The following is an 18,165-nucleotide window of genomic DNA, read 5'->3' as shown; positions in this document are numbered from 1 at the left end:
ACTGCTAATATAGTTATTCATTATAAATAACATGTTTAAATCAGGAAACTTGTTTTCATGTCTTCTACAATAAAATCATTTTTATACTTTTCACCCAACTCACTAAGTTATGCTATTAAGTTTAGACTGAGTATAATAAAATAGCCTACTGCTGGCCATTTACAAGATTGTAATACTGTACCTGTAGTTAGGTGTGTTAGTGCTTCAGCTCTGGAGCCACACAGACCTATGCGTGATGACTATCATAGTGTCATGCTGTTTAAGTTTGTATTTGTTTGTTTTAAATACTTCAGTTAGGTTGGAGCAGTGTGTTTATCATGCACTTCGTTACTGCAATATGTCAGTAGGTGAATTATTTTGTATTGTAGTTTACACTTCCTGCTCTACTTGGTTGTTCTTTGCAAAGTCTATTTATAATTGTTTTAATTATGTTGCTAAAGCACATTTTATGACTGCTTTTTTCAACTTTTATTCCTACACGTTCCTGTGTGGTTAAATAATTCTATAGATGTGGAGACAGTAGCTAACATGTATTCTTAAATTCCACAGTCTGTGCTCTTGAATTAAATAAAGATAGATAAGTGTAAACACAACCTTAAAATGATAAGGATCTCTGCTGCCATCCGGACCTATGCTAGCTTAAGTTTGAGTTGTAAATGTAAATGAGGTTTAGTAGTGTAATAATTATTATGTGATAGAAAACCACGTTACCCTGACTAGTTTTCAAAACCTAGCCTCCCGCCCCACATCTGCGGATGCCCATGTTCCCTGTAGATAAATTATCATGATCTATTGCCACAAATTTGACCTTCTTTGTGCAATGTCATTTAACAATCATACTAACTAATGTTACCAATGCATACTGTATGTTTTGTCTCCTGGAATTTATTCTGATTATTTAACAGGTACCACTTAGGCTTTTGAGGTACTGTATTCGTCTACTGCTGTAAAATGCCCAGACACTTACTATCACCTACTCCATCCAGAGCAGCATTTAATTTCACATATGGTTATATTCATCCATAACAGTAATCAGAAATACTGCGTCTGTATCCCTACTTAGTTTACATGATTGTATTGTATTGAGTTTTACTTGCCTAAACAAACATTTCAGTGTACCCAACTGTAGACGTACCTATCACCCAGTTGTTCAATCATAGGGTTGGAAATGCTTTTGCATTAAAGATTAAAAGGAGTAATCTTATCATTGTCATGCAATCACAAGAATGACTGTGGGTTTGTCAGTAAATTTGCAGTTACCTATATCCTTGTCCTAAAATAAAGTAACGGTTAGTCAACTGCCAGATTCTGAGGTTGACTGTGACTATCAATTCTACTAGTCAATTATTCCCCTATTCAGTGTGAATAAGTGTGGATAATTGGAATAACCTTTTTACTGTTATCATCAACTACATTGTTGGGATAAGCTTAATTTTCTATATTTTAATATTGGCATTTACTTTGTATAATCTGTGTGTGTGTGTGTGTTTGTGTGTGTGTTTGAGTATTGGAATACACTTAATTTTCTATATTTTTATAATAACATTTGTATAATGTGTGTGTTTGAAAATACATTGTTACAATCATTAATTGGTAAAACCTTGCTTTGCACAACTCATTTGGGTGGGGTCCTATGTTCTGAACAATTTGTTTACTCCTGGAGGAAGAGAGGTGATTCTGTGTAAGCTGATATGACCATATGTGGGCAAAGACGCTGTGTAGAGAGAGGAATGTGAAACACAGACCACACCCAAGTGCCACTATAAAGCAGGAGTGAAAACGAGAGTGCTCCATAATATAAATTTTTGGTAATAAAAAGGCATGAACTACTACCTTACACATTGAGTGATGGTCTATTATTATTTAATGTTAATTATCTCATAATAATGTTATAACTGTAATCTGATATGTCATGGTAGAATACTGTAATGTATGTGTTGCATATCAATTTGAGTACAAATCTGCATATAGCAAAATGGAATCATTATTACAGAGCAAGAATAAATTATAATAAATCCAATAACATTACTGTACTGTATATTGTAAATACCACTGGATATGTGTGTGTGGGGGGGCTTGCATATTTTCTTTACAGTAGCTTGGTTAGTTAGAACTAAAGAACATATATTTTACTTTACATTTTAATATAAATGTGAGACTCAGTTGTAATTACCTTCCAGTGAAAACTGAATTCCAGAAGCAGGAAAGCTGAATGCAAAACACAGGTACAAGCCTGCCCAACCACATAAGAAAAAACCCCTGAAAAGCTAAACATGGATTTTAGATGGCCTAAATATCCATACATAATCTTATTAACTGAATGGCATGCTGCAGGTACTGTAGAATACAAATAATCAATGGTGTGTACCATAAATCCAGCATGATTTTGAAGCACCATTGTTTTCATAACCCCTCCATTGCCATATTGACTTGACAACGTTTACTATCCAACCAGTCCTGGAAGGTCAAGCAAATGCTTAGGGAAGTCAATTATCTGTCTGTTTCATAAGAAAAATCTTCTGCCAAGGAAAATGAATAACCAAGTTACATAATTTTTCTAAAGTAATTATACCAAGGCAGAGACATAACCTAGATTGGCATAGCATTTAGCTCTCCTCCCACTAGCATATAATACTAGCATTTGCTCTTTGAAAAGTGTGCCACTTTTCTGTGTGTGTGTGGTATTTATTTGCATATTTCTTAGAAGTGTGAATTGCTTTTAGGTGTGTGTAATTTTTTGTAATCCTTGTGTAAACCTTTATGAGTACAATGGCATTTGTTTATTAGCGTCACAGTTTTGTTGTTTTGTTGATTTATTACCAACAATTAGCAATTATTTTTATTTAATAAAAAAAAATGAGGAAAACATATGTGTGGCAAGATGACGTTGTGGTGACGTCAGGCCAGATGCAGAAACAGAAAAAAACAAAGGCAGTACTGTAGGTAAGAAAGACGCGGCGTGCGCCATTTATTTTCAAACACAAAAATAAATAAAAGGTTTAAACAAAAACACTTTGCTCACAGAGCGAAATAAATGTAAACAAAACCAAATCACGAACACAAAATAATATTACGATCCCAGGACAGGGTGGGCAGTTGCTGTCACTGTGGATCGAATCTTTGTTTTAAATAAATTTCTCTCGCTCTCATTCCTCCTCTGAACACCCACCTGGAACCGAGAGCGCTGCAGGTTTATATGCAGGTGACCATCTCCCGATTTAGCAACAAATTAATCACTTACTTAATTCGGGAGATGGCCACCTTCTGCACAAGGTTTTTAATTACTCCTGGCAGAGGACAAGCTACCAACCTTGCCTCTGCTAGAACACATTTTAAATAAAAACAAAACAATAACAAAACACGGCTCCACCGTCATTTATAAATAAATACAAATAAACAATAACACGGCTTTTGCCGTCATATTTACACCTAAATACACAACGATAATAATAGAAATAATAATAATAATAATAATAATAATAATAAAAAAAACAAATACCAAACAATAACCTGCACAGGGGTGGAGGGGGAGACTCCGTTCTAAAAATAAACAATATATTTTTTCATGTACAGGGCTCCTGGCAATGTTACAATATGATATATAGATATGAGGTAAGACGCTAGAGAATCTACTGTTTTTGGCATACTCTTAAATAATTAAAGCAAATCTTTAGTGGCAGATTTGAGAGAATATATAACAATTCTGTCTAGGTTAAAGGATAGATCCAGTGCAAGAGAATCCCATTATCAGAGCTGCTGAAGTAGGCTTCACAGACACAATTACCATGGATGATTCAACCTGTATGGTAATTACAGTATTAAAATAAATGGGAACATGGCAGTATGTGACCTAAAAAAATCTTCTGGCAGAACAAAGATAAGTACGATTTCTGGAAACAGGTTTCTCTAATCTTTTTTCCCCTTTCTACAGAGATACAACAACGTTTCACTAGGGCAGTCAAAATAGAACAGGTTCACTCTTAATCTTTAAAACAATCCCACCGTTCACTGGAATTCATATCTTTTGTCAGGCAATTGCATTGACATTGACATCAAAGGCGTTAAACAAGCTTCTGAGGTCCTATTGGGTTGCACACCCCCAGCACCTCCAGTATAAATATGGAAAGAAAAATGCTCTTTTTTTCTACCTATTAAATACAGGGTCATCATGCCTTTACACTGGTGCATCAAAGAGCAGCATGTGCATATATATATATATTTTTTTAATTTTTTATACTCGAGAACTGAATTTCGGTGGACAATGTTTTGTGAAGGACTTTAACAAACAGTTGAATTAACCATGCTTCTTTTCTGTGCCACGCTATTATAAACTTGATTACCAGAATGAAGAGCCTAATAAAACAGTGGCAATGATTTGAAAATAAAGGGCAACCATTCTATATGAGTGCATTGTAATGAAAAGCAAAATTGACTTTTAAATGTATTTCAGTCCACAATTCTCAAACTGCTAGCCACTGACATTGTGTTTTATTCAAACTCATTTAGCCCTTTACTAGTACATTATCTTGATGTTTTTTCATCATTATCACAGTTTGCAATCACATTGCATCATAAGCTTAGGAAGGATGTCGACAATAGTTTTGAAGTGTTAAAACTAAATGTCTGGGTTGCCATGTCTTATCTTCTTTTTCAAGCAATTATCATCAATAAACTTAACCACTGTATCATAGTGTGTCATTCGTTCCTTTGCACTTTTGAGTAATTTCCTGAGGAGAATGAAATGCTTATAATGATACAAACCCCGGGGCTGTCTTTTCCTGCAATGGGAAGCACAGTTAGGGTCCTCTTGGCAGGGAATCTGGAACTCAGACTCACATTAGATAAAGTCATGCCTGTCCTAGTTGGTGTCCCTATATACAAGCAGTGGATTAATTAATTAAACAGGATGTTATTGGCGGTTTAATCTTTGGCAGCCATGGGTTATCAGGTTTATTCAGTAATTTTAAATGGGTATAACACCATCCTGGCATAATCAAATCGTGCACAGGCTTGTATTCACTATGGCTCTGAATATCACAACCTTTCTCACCACCTTAAGAGTGATTTTCTAATGGCTTTTGGACATTCCCACTGTTTCCGTGTTCCAAGCACAATTCAAAGGTGGTCATAAAAGATGAGAACAGTCATGAAACCCTGATAATGACAGTCTAAATGACACAGTCTGCCAATATACCTTATTCACGCCAGACTCAAAACGAGGCTTGGAGTGCAGCTGCTAGCTTCTGGTCGCTGATGTCTCCAATTGCAGTGGAGAGACATTATGGTGTTGCACTGTTGCGTTGCGTTTTGTGGTTCTGATTTAAGAAATAACCCAGTGCACATTGCCCTTTTTAGATTTTAAAACTCCAAATTCTGTACATGTATTATATATATATATATATATATATATATATATATATATATATATATATATATATATATATATATATATATATACATATATATATATATTTTTTTTTTTTTTTCTGAAGAGAAATCTCAACTTTCATTTCTGTGTGAATGTACATATTCTTCATTATAGTCACAAATTTGATTACATTTCATTTATACTGTCTGGGAGCCAATTGAGCATTTCCAATCAGTCCTAATCAATAGATAAGTAAGATGTAGAAGCTTGAGATTATGCATGGATACTAAAGGGAATGTGTCTTGTGGGATGCAATGCCCAGTTTGTATTAAAAAAAAACGTATATGACACACCGAGTGTACTAAAAGAGTCTTTATTAAGCACAACTGAACAAAATTACAAAAACGTTTAGTAACGCGAGTTAACAAAAAATATGCTTGAGTTACACAATACTTGGTCAGAAAGGAGATCCTTAACGTTACATTAACTCCAAATAAACTGTACAGGAATAACATAAAGAGGGGTGTTTGATTCTTGTTTTTAAAATGTCTTTACTTACCTTCTTATTATTATACTTACACTTGTTCTACACGCAAAACATTGAATGTGCTAATGGTACAGCGGATTAGTATACAACTGAATAGAGTCTTAATAATGGGATTAATAACTGAACAGAACTAAGCTTGGAGAAACAAACAAAGCCTAGGTTTTTGGATATGGTGTTACCTGAACCCTGTAAGGTGACTCATTCTTTTTCATTGACCAGGACGCCTTAGCCGTAACGCTACATCCATTCTCCTGCCTCTTAACTGTATTTAGAAAACAATTAACACATGTTTATACCAAACCAATAAACGTGAAACAATACAGAGGCTTAATATCAACATCAATATTAATTAAAGTAAATGTTCTCTAACTAAAACTGCAAGATCTAAACATATTTTATGAATCTAGTATAGGCTAGTAGCTTACTCATTTTTCCGATCACAAATACGTACACTTGCTAATTTACCTTCTACTTCATGAATATAACCCTCGATCCAATTGCTGTACCCTTTCGGATTTTTTGGAATCCTCGCATTATTATCTGCCCAATTATCAATTTCTTCCAACTTTAATTTGAGGAACACATATTCAAGATTTCGTCCACATAGTGATATTATTAGTAGCTGTGGCGGCCATGACAGTTGCTTGCACACCAAGCCTTGTTATCAACCAAACATGGCCGCTGCGTAAATAAGGCGTATAAAGTGAGAAGCCAATGTTCCATGTAAGATGGAGGCAATGGACTTCAAGTGCTACCTTTTTGGACTAGAGCAAGTATGGTGGAAATACAGAATTCATCTTTTTTTTTTGGATGAATATAAAAAGTCAACCACCCTAAGGGGGCATTGATACAGATACTAATGATATCTTCATCTACAATAAGTCAATATTCAGTGTGCAGTGTCAATTTCCATATAATTACACACTAGTCTACCTTGGTAGAGCAGAAAACACCCAGTTACTGCCATGTTATTACATGGTTATGTATGTCCCATAAGAAAATACACCTGCAATAATACAAATAATGTTACATAAGTCAACTTCCTTCCATAAATGCCTAATATGTATCAAATAATACATGAATACATTTCTATCGCTCCTGACTCTTACTACATTGGTGACTGTTGATATAATTATCTGTATATCCTTTTTTTTTTTAAATACCCTCAAATCTCATTGTGTGAATAAACCCTCCAGAATGATTCAAAGAATGATAAAGGATATGGAGCCTAACAGCACAAATGTCATGACATTTCTATCTATTCAGCCAGCAGGCACATACCAGTACAATATATGACCTTGAAAATAGTTTCATAGACAAATTATTCAAAAAGCATACATTCACTTGACCTGTATTATCATTCATTTGCAATACACTAGCAACCATAAGTCACTGTCCTATGTTAGAGAATGCTAGTGCCTTTTGTATAGTAAACGGATGTGCGATGTCTTTTTTCTTTGAGCTGTGTATCTCAGATCACAAACTACACATGTGAGCTCCCCATTCACCATTGAAATAGTTCCAAGTTGATGATACTGTGGCTTCTTTTACTTCTGCCTTCCCTGTATCATGAATAGCAGGTATCTGATTACAATCTCCTGTAGTTCATAATATTGTCCATTTCACCTACTTTGAATGGAGAGAGAAATGACTTGAAAAAGCCCTATTATATGAATGATGCACACGTTAGGCTTTTCCTTTATGGAGCGCCAGTCTGTCTTCAGTGTTTAATTTTGTGCGGAGTGGTAGATCACCTGCTTTTCTATCAGAAAGTTACTCTGAGATTCCTAAATGGTTGTCAAAGTGTGGAATGGCCACAAGATAAAAATATTCTTTGGTCTTTAAATGATTTTAATTCAGTGCAATTTGTCAGATCCAATTCGATTTCTTTCTGGTTTATATGTACTGAAACCATGGTTGCCATTTAATGACATTGTGCCTTTACATCTGTCTTCTTGTAGCAGCAGAGGACATAGACTAACCCAATATATTAAAGTGATTGTTAACAATGAACTGTGTAGATGCTGAGATGAAAACTGGGTTTTGTTCAACTCCATAAATGTAGGACTATGTTCACAAACATAAAAGAGAACATGCTTTGACTGTCAGGCAGAGATATTTTTTGTCTCATTTTATGCTTGCCCACCACACACACACAGTGCAAGAATGCACGCCATATATATATATATATATATATATATATATATATATATATATATATGTATGTCTCAGCAGCTCAGAAAATGCTGCATGCATGTGATTTTTTTTATTTATTTATTTAACTGGTCATGCTTGTTTAAGAAATTGTGAATCCAATATTCGCAGAAACTAATGACTATTTAATCATGTTACCTAATAAAATGGGTGTCCAGCCTCAGACATCGTGTTCTGCTATTTTGAAGCTACTGTGTGGTTTCTGAAAGTCTGTCAAGGCCTTACGCTAAAAGTTATCTTTGCTCTTTATCTTTAATTTATATTGTTAACTAATGAGTTATTTAAAAAGACTGCTTTTTTAAAAGTTTGTTTTTATGATTTTGATATTTATTAACCTATTCTAGGCTGCTATTGCAGCACCCAAAAGTGAAAGTGAAAACATAAGAAACATAAGAAAGGTTACGAATGAGAGGAGGCCATTCGGCCCATCTTGCTCGTTTGGATGTTAGTAGCTTATTGATCCCAGAATCTCATCAAGCAGCTTCTTGAAGGATCCCACGGTGTCAGCTTCAACAACATTACTGATACACTGCTGCACAACTTCCTAAATTTGAAGTTTTATTTTTTTTTTAAATCATTCCATTTGCATATCTATATATCTATTATTTTCATATAATTTATAATTCATCTACTGACAATTGTGTTTTGACTGGCTAGCTCAAGAACAATGTGTTGTCTGCGTTTGCCATCAGTAACACTGTGGGAAATTTGTTTCACAGAAGCTTAATTGCTTAATTGCTTTTGTGCCCTATTCTAAGTCCTCTGTGGGAAGCAATAACCGTCACTACTAGTAGCACATACCTATCACTTACCAATGGATCACATAACACACAAAATATTTGCAAGAAAACAAGCAAGCTATCTGTTGGCTTAGGAGTGACAGCATCCTTTTGTATAGACTCTGAAACATTATCAATATAACCAAATGTGCTGCAAGGTATACAATTTCTCCCACAATGAGGAATGCCAATGCATTCCTGTGGGTTTTCATTTAAAATCGCTTTAACTTACTTAAGCCACTTAATATAAAAAAAGTATTTAGTAAAATCATCATTTTATTATTAGTATTATTATTATTATTATTATTATTATTATTATTATTATTATTATTATTATGTGTATATATATATATATATATATATATATATATATATATATCTCACACGATCAAACAAAACCATAAAACATTAAGCAAAATTGCTCACTGAAATACAATCAACCAATGGGCTACTGTTGTAATTGTATTTTTGAGATGGAATCAAATGAGAAGAAACAACATCTGTGATTAACATACTTGTTAAGGCTTGGAAACCAGCACGTTGATAACAGGATTTGAAAGGTGTTATTTTGCTTATTTTAAAGATTACTACTTATGATAGCTTGAATGCCAGTTCCTGCAGCTAAATATATTTATACTTCTAATTTAATTTTAAACACTCATTAGATATTCTATATCACATATTGTTTTGTTTTAGAACTACAAGATAAATATTTAGAGTACACTTTTAATGAAAGTAATTATGTATGTATTTGAGTCTGTTTCCTAGTATAAATCATCTCAGGGTCAGAATGCCGATTGATAAAACCTTGGGAATAATGTTTATGCTAGTGCAAGATTCCTGGGCAGATGGAGTCACATCCCAGAATTTATTTTTTCACATTTTTGCATTAATCATGATAAGGGTAATAATTTATCTTGCATACAAAAGCATTCAGGTTTCTAGAAATACTGTAGAACTATATTAAAAGGGACCCATCCACTGAGGTGCAGCTTTTTAGAACAGATTAGTTCAAAGTAGGTTATTCTTTTTTTTTTTTTATCTATGCACCAAATTATTTGCAGTTTATAAATTCATGAGAACACAGTAAACCAAAATGTGCATGTAGTCATTGCAAGCAGTATGAGAAAGAAATAGATGCTGTGTCACATTTACATTCAAGAGAATATGGCAATTGAAATAAAAGTTAAAATCTGCTGCATATGTTTATATATATATAGGCTTTTTAAAACTGAATAAATTATAGTAAATTGTAAAATGCCCTTTTTATTTAAAAACGAAATACTATGGAAACAAAAAACAAAACAATATGGCAATGTACTGTATAGTAATTATCATTTTAAAGTATTTAAAATACTCCTCAACATAAACACCAATTTACACAGACAAACCCTTATTGTGATGCGGCTCCATCGCATCTGTCCTTCACGGTCCTATTGAGCACTATATTTAAACATATAATTTACTATTCCGCTACTCATTGCACGAGGGTGATCACCCCGTCCCTAATTGGGCGGGACAGTCCCGAAAGAGCAAGTCCCGGTCCCGGCCTTAATGTCTCCCGGACAGCATTTGTCCTGAATTTGTAGAAACAGTGCAATCTTACAGTTTAGCACAACAGTCAAACCATAGCATATCTGTTTATAGCGCATCATAGCACCGCCCCTGCCGTATTATTTTGCATTGCCTTGCTCGCCAGTTAAAACAATAGAAAAAAAATTATATATATATATCCAGGCGCGATGCCCAGAATTCTTTCACATGGTACACACAACAGAATCACACCGATATCTCATCTCATGCCGATAACGACTCTGCATCAACATGCTGTAGTGTTTCAGTCAGAGTGCTGCATTTCTGTTCTTTCCTGAGTTTCCCTTTTTCAAAATGAATAAACACAGCGCACTGCCATCGACACCGAACAGCAACTGCAGTGACAGCCAAATAGTCCACAACAATAAAAGCTACAAATAAACATATTTGAAGAACAGACTTAAAGGAAAACTAGCACACAAATCTGTTATCCTGGTTCCATATCTAATCATTTTACTCTCACAATCACTACAACCAATCATTGCTCCACGCGCCGCTCTTCGGGGGAAACAGTAAAAAAAAAAAGTTAAAAAAAAAAAAGTAAATATACCCCAGCATAAGAAATGACAGGTGTCCCGTTTTTGATTTTGAAAAGGTGGCCAACTTCAGATGCAGAGTTTAGGTTATTTTGAAACTAACTGGGTATTTATTTATTAATGCATTTATTAATATAATCATTAATTATTTCATAATACTCTATTAATTAATGCAGGCATTTCTGCACAGGATTTCCGTTACTCTTCCTATACTGCCAAACCAAATGTATATCTACACTTTTTTTGTCTAATAAGCAACTGTGAATTCATGATTTATAACATGTGCCTTCCATTAAAGAATGACAGCATTGTGTATTTTTCATACAGTATATTAAGGACAATGAAAGATATTCCCCATAAAAGCTTGAGTGAACAGAATGAAATACTTTTTTTGTCGGTATAAAAATAATAAAGAAAAATATCAGGCTGTTATTTTTTTCCTAAAGAAAACACCTGAGGTCTGTGGAACCACACCATGCATTTCTTTTGATATGTCAAGAGCCCAGCATTTACTACTTGTCACAGCCAAGAAGGTCAAGTTGCAAAAAACATGAAATATATCTCTCGGTAACAGCCCTTGACTTCAACTGGAAAGTCAAATCTCACCCATATTTTTAAGATAAATGGATTCTAGCAGGGACTCGGATATGCCATTTCTCTCTTCAGTGCTTCTGTTTGGTAACTTGAGCATAATCAATGTTGGGAGGCTGTTCCTGTTGGTATACAGACTGGAGTCATTTGTTTTGCTTTGCTCTCATCATATTTTTATCACCAAGAAAATGCACTTGCATCATGCATCTTCAGGAGTCAGTTGCACAAATCCTTGCATATTGTACACAGGGATGGGAATTTTCCGTCTATAGACTGTATTCTGTCTTAGATTGTGTGGTGATGTCAGGCCACAGAATGGTGCAGTGAATGCGCTGTTACGCCGGTTTATTATAAATATCTCTGCCTATTCAGAATTTAGGACATCTGTAATTGCATGTTTGGCATTTACTAAATGGTAATCAGTTATAGTGCAATTTAAATATAATATTTATGTGTATTGTAATGAAGGTCTGGCATTTAAATATCTACGTGTTTTCAAATAAAATAAACGTCTTTTTTTTATAACTTTTGTTTATAGTATTGTTAAGTGGCTTAAGTTTTTCCAGTGTGGCTAAAAAATGTTAAGTTACTTTAGCAACAGTGGATAATTAAATGAAAGTCTTAGAGGGAACATAGTATTGTCGTTTTTTATACACAAATAAGTTTACTTTATTAGAAAAACGCCATGAACGATACAAGCAACTTCTTACACTACTTGGTTTGATTAAATGAGTAGTACAATATATATATATATTGTAGCCTACTTCAATAGGAACATTAGCCTGCTATATTACATTAAACCAAAACAATAAAAAATAATAACGACCTGGTTCTCTCTTGCCTTTGCCTTTAATTAATTTTTCTGAACGTACGACTATCATGTAGAAAACATGAATGTAAACATCTAACACTAGTACGTACAATATTCTTTCAAATAAACGGGTTATGATTTTGAATGTGCAGTTTTTAAGGACGGTATTATTGTCATTGCTTGCGCCCTGGCACCTCTTTCTTTACAAATTAAGCACTGGTCAGAGCTAATGACGCGAAGTGACTCGAGCCAGATTGGTGACTCGACTCAACTCGAACTTGGCATGTCAAAGACTCGACTCGAGTCCCAATTTTGGTGACTTGTTAAAGCTGTGGTTTCTACAACTGTTTAAATAACGTACCTGTAATTTTTCTTTTCACTGTTAACATCCTGACACCGTTTTACACTTATAACTTTGAAGTGTTTCAAAGCTCTTTTCAAAATGTCCACTCCAGTGCACTGGTTTTTTTTTTTGGTTTTTTTTTTTAGATGTGTCCTCTAAATCACTGCAGGAAAAATGATTAAAAAAAAAAGAAAACATAACAAGTGCTCTGGCTTTTCTGTTCCGTACCACATCATGGATCGTTATTGCTGTGGTACCTGTTTGACAATGTGGGCAATAACCCTTACACTATCAGTGCACTAGAGCGGCCATTTTGAAAAGAGCTTTGAAACAGACTTTAAAAAGTTATGTGTAAAAAGTTGTCAGGATGTTAACAATGAAAAGAAAAATATTAAACAGTTATAGCAACACGTGGGGATGTGTAATGCTATGATTTTCAGAACCCCGCTACTTACTCTTTAATATAAGAGGACACTTGTCTCATAGGGCTGCAAACACCAAATTGACAGGTGTGCAGCAGTGCTGTCTATAAGAATGTTATTTATTTATTTATTGTTCATCTGTAAAACAGATTTAAACCAGTAAAATGATGGACAGTTACCATTATTGAAAGGAACAGAAACATTTTGGTTTCTTAGCACATTTGCTTTTCAAAAGCATACTAGGCCAATATAGAAAGAAAGTGCATCCTGGAGTCCTAAAAATATGGATGTACAAGATTTAGACAAGCAAAGTTAATGCTTTAAGATTATGCCCAATACACATTATACACATCTCTTTATGAGTCTGCTGAAAAACATCTGGTAACAACTGATAATAAAACCATCTGCCCTTTTATATGATTCCCACAATTTCAATGGAACCGCTTGATTCGCAATAATGTAAAAGGTTTTTAATTTTTTTGTGCAAGATTAAAAATAATAAACAGATAAAAATAAAATAAAATAAAAAAATCTTACTATTAACCCTTTCAGTTTCAGAGAGTCACATTACTTCATGGCCAAAAAACATAACTTATCATAACATCTTGGTCACTATATAACACATATTGCTGTCAAATCTTAAATGTTGGTTTAATCAGACTATGGAGTCCTAGGCTTATCAGGCTCTTATGTGTCTAATTCAAACCATTTTCATTTCTCTAACCTGAGGCATTCTGCAGACATATTATTATTATTTGTTTATTTAGCAGACGCCTTTATCCAAGGCGACTTACAGAGACTAGGGTGTGTGAACTATGCATCAGCTGCAGAGTCGCTTACAATTACACCTCACCCAAAACACAGAGCACAAGGAGGTTAAGTGACTTGCTCAGGGTCACCCAATGAGTCAGTGGCTGAGGAGGGATTTGAACCAGGGACCTCCTGGTTACAAGCCCTTTTCTTTAACCACTGGACCACACAGCCTCCTTAAATGTAACCATGTTTTCGTAGCTCAAAATGCCCTAGATAATTAAATAAACAAGCATGTTGGCAATGCAACGTGTATATGTATTAGACACAATAACAGCACCATTTTAAAAAATTGAAAGACATGATTGAGTATTTTTCTATCTTCATTTTGGAGATATGTTGCATTAAGTAGAGGGTGTTTCTAGAGAGTCATCTGAAGACTGTTTGAGTGGTCTGGGCCAACACTCAAATATCTAATGGGGCTTAAGCCTAATTAAATACAATATATCATTATTTGTCCTTGACTCCCTCAGCTGAACCTCTGGCATTTTCTAATTCTTAAAAAAAAGCAACACTTCAGTGATTTTAGGTTAAATTTATTAAATCTGTTAAAAAAAAAAAATATTCCCTGGATTTCCTAGGACACTTGCATATCCATTCAGTGTAGGATTCACCTTAAAGTAATCTTGGATTAGGAAGTCGATTCAATAAATAAGTGCAGATTAAAAATTGTTTTTGTAACTTATTTCACATATTCATTACTTTTTCTTTAGTACAAAACAACCATAATCTTGTTTTTATATATTTATTTTTTGTGTGTGTTTAAATTGAAACAATGACCACACTGATGTAAGATAACCCCACCCCACCCAAAACAAAAAACAAACAATACAAAAAAAATTGACTGCCTTTTTCTTCTCAATTGGAAAAAAATGATATAGAAAACAGCACATGCAGTACAGTACTAATAAAGCAATGCAGGTGTGCTGATTCTTCTTCCTTGGCTTTACAGAGTAACAATTTATCAGAATTTGCAGGATGTAAGTGAGACTCAACAGAGTATAAAATCAAGCACAAGTGTTCAATCAGTATCTTCAACCCCACACTCCACGCACTTCATCTAATCTTTTCAGCCCCCAGTGGTTTTGCTGAGATCGTGTGCAGGACCATTTAATGTTTTTCCCGATGGGGGCTCAGACATTTAACATCTAATAGTAATAGAAATAAAAAATGGTATGGCCGGAGGGATATTGGTGCATCCAGCAACACTGCTTTGTCCTCGTCCGGGACCCTCGCTTGGGACAGTTATACAATTACCAAATACATTCAGAACAGCAAGGTGGGATAGTTTAGGTTTTATTTTTCAAGTAGTGCTGATGTATCCTTTAAGCCATGAGCTAAAATTGGACTAGCTTTTCATTACTTTACAGCCCTCACATACCAACATTTAACACGAATAACAACTAGAGTTCTGCAAACCATAAGTGCCTAAACATCAGAACAGGCAGTTATTTCAGGATAAAACACAGCGAGGCTTCATGAGTCTGATTTTCAATAGCAAAGAGCAACTCTTTTCGTCATACACTGAAATTTATTTCAAGAACCAAAACATTTGAATACCAGTTGAAAAATTAACTGTTTTCAAATGTAATTTAACAATTATTCCAGCACAAGACCAAGGCGAGAGAGAAAGAAAAAACAAGCAAACATTTACTTTACCCTGAGTTTGCAGGTTTGAAAATCAGTGGAACATTCTCTACCCTGAGACCTGCAGAGAGAAAAATAAACAAACTATTACTGTACATCAGTATACAAAAGCTATGCGTCTATATTAAACTATATACAGGGTGATTAGAAAGTAAGTTTACCACATCAACGCACCTTATCTCATGTGGTAAACTTACTTTCTAATCACCCTGTATAATCATAGCTACAATGAATAACATACAATACAATAATAAAAGTGTGCATTAGTGAAAAAATCAATGTGCTCCAACACAGACTTAAAAACTACAGCATACTCCCTCCATCACATCATTTACAAATATTTGGTTTACGTCAAAATCTATAGCATCTCTATTAGTCAAGCAAGTAATATAGAATTCCAGTTTCAACTTTGTAGTTCATATATTTATGTTAATGATGTGCAGTTATAAAAATAGTTAATGTAAATATATAGTTTAAAAATCAGCTGTATTGGTTAGTTCCCACTTAAAAGCCACATTGACATATTGTTTTTGTACATGATAAACGAATATTGAATGTGTTAATGCACCATCGCTTTGGCACAGTCTAGGAGTAATGCACACAGCAAGGTCTCATCTGCTACAACATGTACAGTATGTCAAGCTTAAGAAAAGGTTTAACAGCTCAGCAATTTTGCAAAGGTCTAAATTGTGGTTCTCACTCCTTTAAAGCATATAGAGTGAATTAAATAATTTCAATCACTTTGTAGAAAGATGCACACATTATAGTAAACATGCATTTTTTGTTTATTTTTTTTTAGCAACAATTCTGAAAATTGTACTGAGTGCTCCTTGTACATACTTTTCACTGCTGCCCATCTGTGTACCCAGCTTTCCCACTTCAAGAAGTCACATGAACAAAATCAAGAGACACTCAAAACACTTGAGTCCCTGGAAAAGTAGGAGTTGTGTTTGCTTCTATAAGAATGTATACATGTAGCAGGCAGTGTTATGTGATGCACTGGCGTTATGGATCCTGACCGCTGTTGGTGAGATGAAGTGACGTTTAACCCTTTCCTGCCTAAATAGAATGACCATTTACGGACATTAATACGACCACGTTGTGTATTAGCACTTGTAGTTGGCAACCTTAAATCAAAAATTAAAACCCAATATATCCACAGAAAGTAATTGTTTCCAATTATATAATATTATTATTTATTTCTTAGCAGACGCCCTTATCCAGGGCGACTTACAATTGTTACAATATATCACATTATCTTTACATACAATTACATTATTTTTTACACATTATTTTTACATACAATTACCCATTTATACAGTTGGGTTTTTACTGGAGCAATCTAGGTAAAGTACCTTACTGAAGGGTACAGCATCAGTGTCCCCCACCTGGAATTGAACCCACAACCCTCCAGTCAAGAGTCCAGAGCCCTAACCACTACTTCACACTGTTGCCCTATATGGGATATGGGCTTCAGACTCCAGACTCATACTCGTCAGTAAGTATAGATACGCTGTCAGACATCTACCAGTTCAATTTTCATCTTGTTGACTTTAAAGCGTGGTCCAAAGATAAATTGCAAGTTGTGCAAAATAAATTATACCCATCGGTGTACAGAACACCAGGTGGATATTGTTGCGTGCGTTCACTCAATGAAATGCTTTTTGATTGCGATGTCTTTGACTCCATGTTTAGGTCTCTCGATTTTTCTTTTAACACATCAATTTATTCAATTACCATTTATACTCTTCATAATTAGCTTTTATTTTTCTAATTAGTCAAAGTGTAATGTGTTGATTTCTTAATTGTGATTTTGATTACTATAACTGGATTGGCTGCAGGGACATCTCAGGGATAGCAATTTAATTACAATTGAAAAAAAAACAGGTCGTGTAAAACGGAGGACCCTATATATGGGGTAATATATACATGTTTTATCAATAAATACAGCAAATGTTTGCCTTATCTACCTGTTACACTGCATTTAGGAACCTGGCAGCTGGTTTAATTTGCTTCCGGTAAATGATTGAAGACATTGCATAAACAAATAATAAAACTGATATAAAAAAAAAAAAACATGGACCAAAACTTTTTTTTAACATTGACTTTTCAAAGCGCCAAATGTATTTTGTCTTCAGCCCATTCCAATAATCAGGCCTGTCAAATTAATTACCATTACAAACAAACAATTATATAAAACTCTTTAACAACAAGAAAGTAAATTATATCACGATTTTCTGTTCAATCAAATCATTTATTTTGCAAGTCACTGAAGCTTGTGAAGCAGGAAAGTGCAACCATCCTTAACATTTTACAACTGGATTAATTAAGTAAGTAAGTAACTACCTGAAAGGAAGTCTATAATAAAGTCATGGATTACTTTAGCACACCAGCCTCTAGTTGCTATACATATACACACACACACACACACACTATTAATTGAAAAGTCTTAATTTATGGGATTGTGGCTCAGCCAAATAAACCTGATTCCTCCTTGAGGCAAA

The 18,165-nt window shown here is 34.4% G+C and overlaps 1 protein-coding gene across 26 annotated transcripts in view; it reads right to left on the bottom strand.

Moving 5' to 3' along the window:
• LOC117421380 (receptor-type tyrosine-protein phosphatase delta-like) overlaps positions 1-18,165 on the bottom strand; it is a 607,967-nt gene that overhangs the window by 333,303 nt on the left and 256,499 nt on the right. For all 26 annotated transcript variants that reach the window (XM_059030127.1, XM_059030157.1, XM_059030132.1 and 23 more), the window contains one exon: positions 15,674-15,722. The gene's annotated coding sequence lies outside the window, so the exon portion shown is untranslated. The remainder of the gene's footprint in view (positions 1-15,673; positions 15,723-18,165) is intronic.

The sequence above is a fragment of the Acipenser ruthenus genome, chromosome 1 (genome assembly GCF_902713425.1).
Source record: "Acipenser ruthenus chromosome 1, fAciRut3.2 maternal haplotype, whole genome shotgun sequence".
Taxonomy (NCBI): domain Eukaryota; kingdom Metazoa; phylum Chordata; class Actinopteri; order Acipenseriformes; family Acipenseridae; genus Acipenser; species Acipenser ruthenus.
Note: the sequence above shows the minus strand (reverse complement) of the source record. Positions and strands in the feature narration are given on the sequence as shown.